Source organism: Phacochoerus africanus, chromosome 5 (assembly GCF_016906955.1).
Source record: "Phacochoerus africanus isolate WHEZ1 chromosome 5, ROS_Pafr_v1, whole genome shotgun sequence".
In the NCBI taxonomy this organism is placed as follows: Eukaryota; Metazoa; Chordata; class Mammalia; order Artiodactyla; family Suidae; genus Phacochoerus; species Phacochoerus africanus.
In genome coordinates this window covers 137,168,803-137,180,461 of record NC_062548.1, presented here as the reverse complement: position 1 = coordinate 137,180,461, position 11,659 = coordinate 137,168,803, and the positions used below count along the sequence as shown (strand labels likewise).

The 11,659-nt window shown below is 50.7% G+C and overlaps 1 long non-coding RNA gene across 2 annotated transcripts; it reads left to right on the top strand.

Annotated features, from left to right (window-relative positions):
- Positions 1-1,648: 1,648 nt before the first annotated feature.
- On the top strand, positions 1,649-8,734 carry LOC125128382 (uncharacterized). Of its 2 annotated transcripts, XR_007135218.1 has the most exons (5): positions 1,649-2,951; positions 3,463-3,617; positions 3,800-3,996; positions 5,971-6,129; positions 8,199-8,734. It is a non-coding gene; the product is annotated as an uncharacterized LOC125128382 (long non-coding RNA). The 2 variants fall into 2 exon arrangements; XR_007135217.1 differs by having other exon boundaries at positions 3,463-3,996.
- The last annotated feature ends 2,925 nt before the right edge of the window (positions 8,735-11,659 follow it).

Below are 11,659 nucleotides of genomic sequence, written 5' to 3'. Positions count from 1 at the left end.
GATTACCTGTAATCCCGTAGGTTTTATTTGCTTATTATTTGCCTCTTTCACTAGAATTAATCTTTATGGAACCAGGATCTTCATCTGCTTTTTTCACTGATAAATCCAGTGCTTAGAGAGGTAGATGATATAACAGTGAATCTAATATAATTAAATATATTCTTTGTTAAAAGAATATATTTCACAGGACCCTTTTGAGCCTTCAAGATAATGCAAAAAAGTCCCCAGTGCACCACCAGACGTAGTTACCCTATGCACAAAAAATGTGCACAAAAATGAAAAACATTTTTGCATTTTAATATAAAAATTGGTGTTTAAATTAAAAAAACATTAACAATGCTTCCTTTGAAAATCATTTTTTTTTTTAAATAAGGAGTTTCTGGACAGTCTTTTCAACAAATTGTGTTGGGAAGACCAGACATCCACATACAAAAGAATGAAGTTGGAGCCTTATATTATATTGTATATAAAAATTAACTCAAAACGGATCAAAGTTCTTTCTTTGGTTTTTTGGTCTTTTCAGGGCCACCCCTGCGGCACATGGAAATTCCCAGGCGAGGGGTGCAGTCAGAGCTGCAGCTGCCGGCCTATGGCACAGCCACAGCAATGCCAGATCCTTAACCCACTGAGCAAGCCCAGGGATCAAACCCTAGGCCTCATGGATAGTGGTCGGGTTCGTTATTGCTGAGCCACAAAGGGAACATCCAGAATGGATCAAAAAAATTAATGTAAGAGATAAAAGTGTAAAACTCTTAGAAGAAAGTGCAGGGTGAAAGCTTCATGGTATTGGATTTGCCAGTGACTTTGGATATGACACCAAGAACAGGCAGGAAAAGAAAACTGGATAAGTTGAAATTCATTAAAATTGAAAACTTTTGCTCATCAACAGAGTGAAAAAACAACCCACACAATGGGAGAAAGGCGTGCCCACCACGCCTACGGGATGAGGAAGAGGCAGCGTGCACGCGAGCTTCCACCGTCCGCTATCGGCGTGGGGCCTGAACAGCACGGTCAGCACCGGAGCACAGCCCTCCAGACAGAGCAGCGACTCCGAGGGCTACTTGACATTTATTAGCTCCATCAATCCATTAGACATGGTGCAAACCTCGTTCCGAGCCTGGGTCGATGCCACAGCGAGATCTTCACGGACTGTGAGTCAGGCCCCAGGCAGCAAGCGAGGCTCCTCGGCTGCCGGAGGGAGACGGAGTGTAGCGGAGCGGGGGCTGCCCGGCCGGAGGAGCCCGGAGAAGACTTAGAGGTCCTGAGGTCACAGGGGCTGCCTCAGGGCCAGGGTTAGAGCCCACCCAAGGCTGGCCCAGCCTCCCCCTTTGCGGGTGAGGAGACCCAGGCAGAGGCCCACCTGGAGCCCACTTCAGTCCGACGTGGAGCTCACTGCATCATTGCTTGTTTATCTCATCTTATTTATTTATTTATTTTTGTCTTTTTAGGGCCACACCCATCGCATATGGATGTTCCCAGGCTAGGGGTCGAAATGGAGCTGCAGCCACTGGCCTACACCACAGCCACAGCAACGCAGGACGTGAGCCATGCCTGCAACCTATACCACAGCTCATGGCAATGCTGGATCCTTAACCCACTGTGCGAGGCCAGGGATCAAACCCACGTCCTCATGGATGCTAGTCGGGTTCATTAACCACGGAGCCATGGTGGGAACTCCATTGCTTGTTTACTTTAATAAAAGTATCTGGAAGGCAGGCAGTTATGTTCAAACAAAAGTGTAGATGCACCTGTCTCTGGCATTTGAGCTCCGCCGTGCTCACATTTGAGGAATTGAGAATTATAAGATTTGCCAAATCGCAGACGTTAATCAAGGATATAAACTGGCATTTTGAGCAAAATCTCAGATTTGATGCCAGAGCAAATCTGAGCGTGTCACAGGAGTGACTGGTGGGGTCAGGTGAGAACGAGACCAGGTCCTGGAGACATTTTAGAAGCAGAGCCAAGAGGACGTCCTGCTGGACTGGCTTTGGAGGGTGAGGCAGATAGAAAGACAGAGTGGCTCCCAAGTGCGTGGCCTGAGCAGCTGGAATTTGGAGTTGCCGTGACCCAGAAGGGTTGGGCAGGACAGGGGTCGTGTGACCAGGGCAGTGGTCTGGGAGCGGGCAGCCCTGATGACTGCTGGATCTTCCAGAGGAGACAGAAAGCAGGCGGCGGGACGCTGGAGTCCAGAGTTCAGAGACCTCGTGTGTCTGTTGTCATCGCTGGCGGTCCTGACAGCCAGGCTGCCATGTGGCCCTGCGGGCCAAGCGCAGGAGGCCCTGCTGGGGCGGCGGAGCTCAGCCTGAGGATGAACCACAGTGTGGGAAGGAGCAGGGAAAGTGGTCCCTGCGGGGGCACTGGCCGGGCGGGAAGGGCAAAGGCTGCACCGTCAGGACTCCGATGTCATGGGCGAAGCAGAGTCCCTGCAGTTTGCTTCCCAGACCAATGACTCGAGCGCTGATGGGTGGCTGAGAGCAAGGCTCAAAGGTGAGGCTTTCCCCTAGACTTTTCTGTTAGATGAGCACGAAACAGATTCTAGAGACCATGTGTCCTGCCTGCAGAGTGTGAGGGAGGCGCTGGTGCTGGAGAAGGCTCACGGCAGAGGAGGGGCCAGAACCCGGGGGGGCGCTGCGAGCTTGTAGACACCATTGCAATGAGGGTTTGAGAGGCTACACTTGATCTCAAAGTGCCTATGCATTTCATCATTTATTTCAGAATATTTCAGCTCTTAAAAACTGCAGAGCCAACACTGCAGGCCTCCAATCACTGAGTAAATGTGAGATCCCAGCGGGGTCCTGGCGAGCGCACCTGCCATGCAGGTCCTCGGCCTCGGGGTCCTGGCGAGCGCACCTGCCGTGCAGGTCCTCGGCCGCCTGTTTATCTCCTGGTCCAGACGGTGCACAAGCCCCACCCCCAGGGCGGGGAGGCCTCAGACGCCTTCAGGAGAGCAGGTGATCTCTTACCCCTCTGCTCTCTTCTCTGCTGCTGCCCACAGGCCTTCAGCTCCGGACAGAGGCCCAGGCAGATTCTAAAGGTGCACTTGACCCCACGGGCCAGGCACCCAGAAACAGCGGGTGGGTGGTGGGCAGAGCTGGGGAGATGCCAGGACCCTTTTCTCGACTGCTTTTCCTTCTGAAACTCTGCGTGCCCTCAGTGCGTGGCCCTCTATAATTTCCATGGGTCCGACTGGGTAAGACTTCTTTCCACGTGTCATTTCGTCCAGGGGAAAAGACAGGAGGCATACAACTTAGGCCAATTTCTATCTAGACTTAAACTAGATAAAACAGCAAAGATTGTTTCAAGGCTTAGACGTGGCTCAGCCCAGAACACAAGAGGGGGACACACTTTAACAGGCTGGGTATAGTCCCAGGAGAAAGCGTGCATGTCCGCTCTGTGTGCTCCCCCGAAGGAATCTGCAAATATTCATTCTATTTTCCTCTTTCTCTCTCCCTGCTTAATCAGTGTTGGTGTTGCAGTTTGCTGCCAAACAGAACTCGCCTCAACCCTGCTGAGAAGAGGGGCGAGTCGTGGAAACGGCAGGTCTGCAGACGTCCTGCTGACCTCGTGCCAGGAGGCCAGGCCCCTTTCCTGGCTCAAGCGCGTCGAGGCCTCCTCAGGTGAGGATGCGTGGCTCAGAGATGGCAACTGCTCCTCAGGACTGGCAGTGCCTTTGGGGCACATCTGGCTCACAGACTTGTTTGCGTGGCCCTCACAGCCTTGAAAAGCCAGCGAACACTTTTTGCAAACCGTAGCATTTACACTCAAAGCTCCCTCCTCAGCTTTCCTCTCCTGCCCGCAGGACCCTGTCTCCTCTCCGGCCAGCATCAGCGCTGAGCCCCTGCGGTGGGGTCACGCCTTGCCTGGCCCCGTGGGACTTTGAGTTGGCAAACCTGAGGCCAGGGGATCCCTGGTATGCAGCCATATCCGGGAGTCCAAGGGGCTTTGACCCACGGAGAGAAAAGGCACATTTCAGGTTCAGACATACGATTCCCCAGGGTAAGATTTTCTTTTTCCTTTGCATTCATCCCCAGCGATCCTTGGTGGGAGCTGAAGCGGGTGGCGAGCCGGCAGGTGGGAGTGCCCACCGACCGTCCCGGGACCCTCCACAGCCTTTACCTGGTGTGCTGCTTCGCAATGACCAGAAACCATGTACCACGAAATGGCAGATAAAAGGTGGTTAAAGTTAGAGAATCAAGAGTTTTAAAAGTATAAAATCCAGGAGTTCTCGTCATGGTTCAGCAGAAAATGAATCTGACTAGCATCCATGAAGATGCAGGTTCGATCCCTGGCCTTGCTCAGTGGGTTAAGGATCTGGTGTTGCTGTGAGCTGTGGCGTAGGTCACAGAAGTGGCTTGGATCTGACACTGCTGTGGCTGTGGTGTAGGCTGGCGGCTACAGCTCCGATTTGACCCCTAGCCTGGGAACCTCCATATGCCTCGGGTGTCGCCCTAAAAAAAAAAGTATAAAACTCATAAGGAGATTAAATATGCAAATAAAGTATTAAAATGGATATAACATAAATTTCAATAATAGAAATAGGAATAGAAATAGAAATTTCAATAATAGAAATAGGAATTTCAATAATAGAAATATGCAAATAAAGTATTAAAATGGATATAACATAAATTTCAATAATAGAAATAGGAATTCAATAATAGAAATAGTGATTAGAAAAAAGATATGTAGTAACTAATATAAAAATGTAAAATTTGAAAAAGGAAAGAAATAAAAATGGTGGAAATTTAACAATAACAATGCTAAAATAATGCTGAAGATAAAAGTTGACTATTAGAAAATTCATATTTTGGGCATGAAATGTGGTCAAACATCAGCAATTTCAATCCAATATTAACGCTTCCAATGGTCCTCAACAGCCAGGAAAATGCCTGCTGGCCTCTTGCCGGAAAGGCCCTGGCCTTCCCAGGAAGCGGTCAGGAGTCTCCCTGCCCTCTGCCCCACCAGCACGCCCGTTGTGGCCATTGCAGGGGCACCAACACCAGGGCGGGCCTGCCTCGACATGGTATGATCGTACGAGACTCATACCCCCTTCCTTCTAGAACTGACTGATTCCTGTCATTAAAAACCCCTCTTCCTTGTTATTAACCCCACCTCGTTACTAAAAACCCCCCTTCCTTTCAGGAGGTATCCGGTAGCTCAAGGTTCAGCCGCAGTGACAGAGGAGCCAACCCCCCCAGGCTTAGTCCCTCACAGAGAAGAGCCAGAAGGGGGGCAGTCAAGGGCTGCGGCTCCAGGAAGCGGCAGGGACCCAGGTGTTTTCTCCGCTTTCCTGCTCCACCCTTCTGTGTGTCGTCCATCCTCAAGGTCACAAAATGGCTGCTAGCGCTTTAGCCATTGCATCTGCTTCCAGTCGGGAGGACGGAGAAGGAGGGGGGCAAATAGGCTTTATTTAGCTCCGTTTCCTACAGAGCCTTCCCGCGATTGCCTCGCCATAACTTCCATTTGTGATCTCACTGCGATGCATGCACTAGCCCCACCTGGATGCGCGGGAGGCTGCTGCTCCCAACGGCACCCGTCCTGCCTGAGGAGCAGTGGGCTGGTGCTGCTCCCTGAACTCCCGCTCAGATCACAGGAACTGCTTGAGCTGCAGTTTCCAGGGCGGCCCCCATGCTGCTGCCACTGAGTCCATTATCGTCCCGGCACCAGGTGGGTTCCAGAGGGTTTTCAGGGGTGAACCGCCAGCGAGTCAGGGCAGCCTTTAATGTGCACGTCACCAAACTGGATATTTCAGCTTCCTATTTTAGATACTCAATGGCAACTTTTTAAAATTAAGATGAAACTTCTGGACAGAGATGGTGATTTTTCACACATCAAATCAGTCATTCGATGAACTTTGTTTTACAAAAGGCGCATTTAACAAGGACAATAAAAACTACATGTTAAAACGTTATTCTTGAGAATCTCAGCTTTGGAGCATTCTAGAAAATGTCTTTTTTGACTTTGTGAAAACAGGATGAGCGGAATGCCAGCAGATGGGCCGCACTGGCCTCTCAGCAAAGCCCAGGGGCCTCCCGGCGTCCGGGTTTGAGGGTCCCTGTCCCACAGCTCTCGCCACCATTTGCAGTGAAATTGATCAACTCTGAAAAAGCCACGGCCGGCGGACTGGTTCAGGTTTGACTCTTTAATAATTAACGTGAATTATTTCCTTTTGTGAGCCTGGTGCAGTGGAAAGAATGCAGATTGCATAGATCTGAGTTCAGATCCTGGCTTTGCCGCTTCTAGAGTTGTGACACTGGGTGTGTCACCTGGTTTTCACGCTTGTTCTCGTCACTGAGCAGGTCGGGCAGCCGGCGGGGAGGTGGGAGGTGGGGAGCCGGGAGCCTTGGGGGGTCTGAGGTGGTCTGAGAGTGGAGGTATGGCCCTGGCTATTCCTAGGTGGGGAAACGCTCGGCAGCGTTTCCTCTGTCCTTGGTGTCGAGTCTGCCGGGACTCTGGCGCGGTCTGGAGGTCAGTACCCATGGGAGCGTGGGATTTACTGTCTCATCGGAACTGTCTGGTTTACCAGGTCCTGGGACATAGGCCGTTTTCCCACTGAGCTCCTTGGATGGCATGCGCGCACCTGCCTGCGCGGGGCATTAAGTTTGATTCTGTCTGACGAGCAGCTTATTAGCTTTGCTGCTCATTTCCGGGAGCAACGGTGTTTGAACGTCTGGAAAGCCCAGGCTTCCCCTCACCCCCTTGCACAACCGCTTTCCTTTGCATGTTATTCTTACTTTCCTGGTGCTTTTTCAACTAAATTGAACAGCTGCACCTAAAGAATTAACCCCGAAGCCCACACCAACAGCTAAAGTGGGAGGGTTGCTGCCACAGGAGGGCTGAGACGGTGCTGTGGGCCGAGACACAGAGGCAGAAGGAAGGTGCAGGTGCACAAACAACCCCCTCCGCCCCCCACTGTGCAGGCCGCCTGGGTTGTGGCGCCACAGGGAAGGCGTTGCTCTGGTCTTCAGGTCACCTCTTAAAGGGCTGACAAAAGCAAGCCCTGTTCTTGTATAAAAGGAACACGCTGGGGGCAGAGGTTTAGCCTCTGATGCTTGCCAAGCCCATGAAAACTTTGGATAAAAGGGCATAAACCTCCAAAGCCAAGAAGCATCAGGTGGTGACAGCAGGTGTGAGAGGCCAGTGGGGCTGGAGGGCAGGAGGGATCAAGAAGGGTCAGAGCTGAGTGTCCCAGGAGGGCTTAGTCCCCTGGATGTTCATTTTTGCCTTTTTGATAAGCAAGTGGCAAACAGTCCTTTTTACAAGGCAGACCAGGAATTTCCGCGACTGCTCCAAAATCACAAGCAGAGATTGCTTGGATGGCAGCATGACAGTGGACGTTCGGTTTGAAGCAGCACCGATCCGTCGGACGAGCGTTTTCATGGCGCCCACTTGCAACCCAGCCCGCGAGGTGGAAGACGGGTTCTCACGCACCAGGTTCTGCGAGGAGTTTCCTCGGCTACACCCAGAGCGGAGGCGGGTGCGTCTCGGGAACACAGCACAGCTAGTTGTCTAAATACAGATCAGCCCCAGTTACGAATCGAAACGGAGGCTCCGAATCTCAAACTTCTGGCCTGCTTTGTTCCGTGACCTGTGGCCGGTGGTGGTGAGCACGGAGACAGAAAGAAAAGCCAGCCTTCGGCGGAGGACGTGCCTCGAGGACTGAACAGGAGCCCGCAGGATGGAAATCAATCGCCTAAAAGGCTACGAGAAATAGACCGTGAACACCATTTGCTCGTGAAAACTGATGAGCTGAAGTGCGATCGCGTCACCCCTAAGGCCAGCCGCGCCCGGTGCCGCTTCCACGACCACGCAGGCACCTTCCCGTCCTCCTGCCCACCCCCTGCCGCGGCCTTGACTTGGGCCACGGCCGAAGGGCTTCGTCACCCCGCACCTGGCCGTCCACAGGGGCCGGCTTTGGTGATGGGGTCCTCCCCCGGCCATCCGGGGACAAGCTCTCCTTTCCTCCAAGAAGTGGCCAGGACCTGGCTCCCGCTTTCCAAGCCCACTGTCCTGGAGGCCGTCCTGAGCTGCAGGCCCGGGCAGCCCGGCGTCCTGAGCTCCCTAGGACGGTCCTCGCCCAGGGTCACGACGACGCGTCCCTCCTTGGAGAACCACCGCTTCCGCAGGGCCTTTGCCTCTGAGGCGGAGGGGTTCCTCTCCAGGGGCGTGGGTTCTGACGGAGCCGTTTGCTTTAATTTTAGGCTTTGGAGCAAAGGGAATAAAACGTTCTCCTTCTAACGGCTTGGACTTCTTGCTTCGGGGGGCCGTCGGCCTCAGCGGTTCTCTTCGGCGGCGCCGTTTCCCGTCGAGGATCCCTCGCGGATGGACGTCCGGGGCCGAGTGTGACGGCGGCCGCGTGTGGAAAACAGAGCATCGTTGCGGAAGAGTGACAGCCCCCGTGTTTATACTGGCCGGTCTCTATACGCTGCTTCGAAAATAGCAGCCTACCTGACTTTTATTCCCCCTGAGCATGAATTAATGTTTTTCACACAGATATCTATTCCGCTCAATGTATTTTGAAATTTGATTTAATTAAAACCTCAACAAATCAGATTGTGTGTTTTTCTCATGGTGAAGGACCACACACTCACCACAGCCTAAGAAAATTCAGTTTACGATGGATTCCATCCAGGATTATGAAGTTCTGTTGTCCAAGAATACAGTTTTGAGAGATGAGGTTAGATTTATTCGTGCTGTTTTGGCTGAGGCTTCATTAAATGCGAGGGCTTTCATCGTTTTCTTAGACCAAGTGTATTTTATTAGGCCAAATTATTTTTAAGGTACATCTATGGAATCGCTCCAATTTGTTTTATATTCTAAAATCTTGGCGCTCTGAAGTTTTGTTTTCCTTTAAAAAAACTCTCTCTCTCTCTCCGTCTCCATGACATTATTCGTTCTGTTTCACATATGCCTGAGGACTGGCCTTTCAGGGTGTGCTCGTGCTCAGCGCAGGTCACCGCGGAGAGGCCCCCCCGCTTCCTGCCACGTGGCCTCCTCGCGGCTTCGCTGCTGGGTCCCTCGTCTGGCTCAGAGACCAGCTCTCTGCACGCTCAGCAGCGACTGGACCTTTTCTCAGAGAACAAATGACCATCAGATGTCCCGTGTCCGTGTGTCTGGTGGCTCCTTCCTGCTCTCGCGGACAGACCTTCCATCGGTAACCTGATGATGCCACGGAGCCCAGCGTCGAGACACATGCACCAGCTTCCAGCATTTGGTACACACAGCACATTTCTCTGCGCTCCCAGCTAGGGTCTGCTCGGGGCTTAAGTGCAACCTGTGAAAAAGTCTCTGGATCCTGTTTCCAATCCCCCAGCCATAAACTCCCCAGGAGGAAACCTTTTTCCAAAGAGACTGGCTTTGCTTTCAAGCTTATAAAAGCCAGCCAGAGGGCCCAGGCTAAGTGTAGACAACTCAAACTGAAGTAAAAACTTGCTTTTTAAAACTATTATTATTATTATTTTGGTAAAAGCCACTTTTGAAATGTACTTATGTAGTGGTAGCAAATCAGATTAATACAATTTCCTTTTTACGCAAAGAAGTCTGTTTTAGAATCAGATAAAATGAAAAACTTCTGTAACGAGTGCTTCTTCTTCCTCTTAAAGGCCCAGTGTGCAAACACTGCATGAGTCCACTTATATGAGGAATTCAGAGTCATTACAATCATCCAGACGGAAGGTGAGACAGCAGGTGCCAGGACCGGGCAGGGTGGGAGTCAGCATTTGACGGGGACAGAGCTTCGGTTTCAGTTTCACAAGATGAGGAGGGTCCCAGGGCGGAGGGTGGCCACGGCTGCGCAACCACGCGAATGAACTTGATGCGGAGAAGTGAGCCACACACTTAGTGTGGTGAAGACGGCGAGTTCCGAGTTGTGTGTGTTTTGCCACGATACGAAGAGAGGAGGCAAAAGGACAGCCGAAAGCGCACCATCAGTTGAAGACCTGAATGTTACAAACGCGACCTTTGTCATCTTCGACCCGCTTGTCCTTTAATTCTTAAAAATCATCTTTTCCCTTAAAAATGTTGATTCTTATGGTACGTCCATCCGTTATACGCTTTTATGAGTGGTGTTTTCTGATGTAGATACAGATTTACCTATTAACATTTGGCTTTATTTTAAATATTATACTTTTTAGCACATTAAAAATACAAAGAATGAAGAAAGATTCCGAAAAACAGCAGCTTGTCTTTTTAACCTCACAGGTCAAATTTTATGGCAGTTGACCGATTGTGAGTTATTCCGTATTCCATACCGTCAAAATACAAAACTAAGTTTTTAAAATCTTGCTAAACAGAAAGATTCTTATTCTTATCAGAACTTTGTGAAGGATAATTTGGTAATTTTATAGAGTAGGTTTGATAGAGTTGAGTGAATTCTAAGAATAGGGTTTCTGCAGCTCCATGCAGACAGACGTGGGCAGGCCTTGAAGCAGAGAGGCCACTCCGTGGCTCCAAATATGAACGTTCTGTTGGTGTTGGCTGCTCATCCTTGGACCTTTGGGGGTAACAGTGGTCCAGGCCCAGAGCCCTGGGGGTCAGGCTGCAGGTGGCAGGGCTGGAAGCCCCTGGCGCCGGCCGAGTCCCAGCAGGGCCCGGCCGTCTGCAGGTTCCTGAGGTCCGTTTGCCGGTTGTTTGGAGTCCCAGACGGGGTGATTAACTGCGGTGACGAGGGTGACAGTGAAAGAATCTTCCTGACCCGTTGCTTCAGCTCACAGGTCAAGGTGCCTCGTCCTGCAAACAGTTCCAAGTGGGCCGGGGGCTTTGGTCCACATGCAGGACAGGGAAAGCGAGGCTTTCTCTTCGTTTTTCCCTCACCGACAAGCTGCAGTGGCCACACGCTGTGTGCACTTGGCCTTGGCAGGTGCTGCATGGATGAGTCCTCACTCTTGGACTTCAGAGCAACAGCTAAAGCAAAGGCTTTGGAAAGACCAAAGCACACAGACTAAGTGAAAGAAACAGGCTCCTGCTGGGGGCATTGAGGCCTCTGGAAAACATCCCTTTAAAACTGCTTGAGGAAGAATGTTTTTTGGGAAAATAACCGTTAGAAATTACATTCTCTATTTATACATGACTGAGATATTTCTAAACATTCATCAGTTATTCCTAGAGGCAAAATCAAGTGCAAATACCATTTAAAATTATATAATAAAAATAAATAAAAAAAAAAAACCTGCTTGGGGAGCTCCCTGGCGGCTCAGTGGGTTAAGGACACAGCATTGTCACTGCTGTGGCTCGGGTTGCTGCCATGGCTCAGATTTAGTTCCTGGCTTGGGAACTTCAGCAGGCGCAGCCAAAAAAAAAATAAAAAAGAAAAAAGAAAAGAAAGAAATACTGCTTGAACCTAGAATTCAGCAAAGTGGAAAAGCCAAGTGGACTGAGACTTTTGCTGGCAAATCTCCACCAGCATCTGCTCAGGAGTTTCCAGAACCATGATGCTCCAGGGTTGTGACCAGATGGACGTGCTAAGTATGGAGACGCAGGCCCAGGGTTTCATGGGTTCAAAGTACTGCTTGTGCAGCTCAGTTACAAAAACCCTTTGATATTGATTTTTAAACAGTTTTCCACAGATAATAAAATTTAAATGCGGACCGTAAGACAGCATCATCCGAGATCATCAGTGGAACTCAGCATTTCCGAAACATCTGTGGCCTCGGGTTCAGCCGTG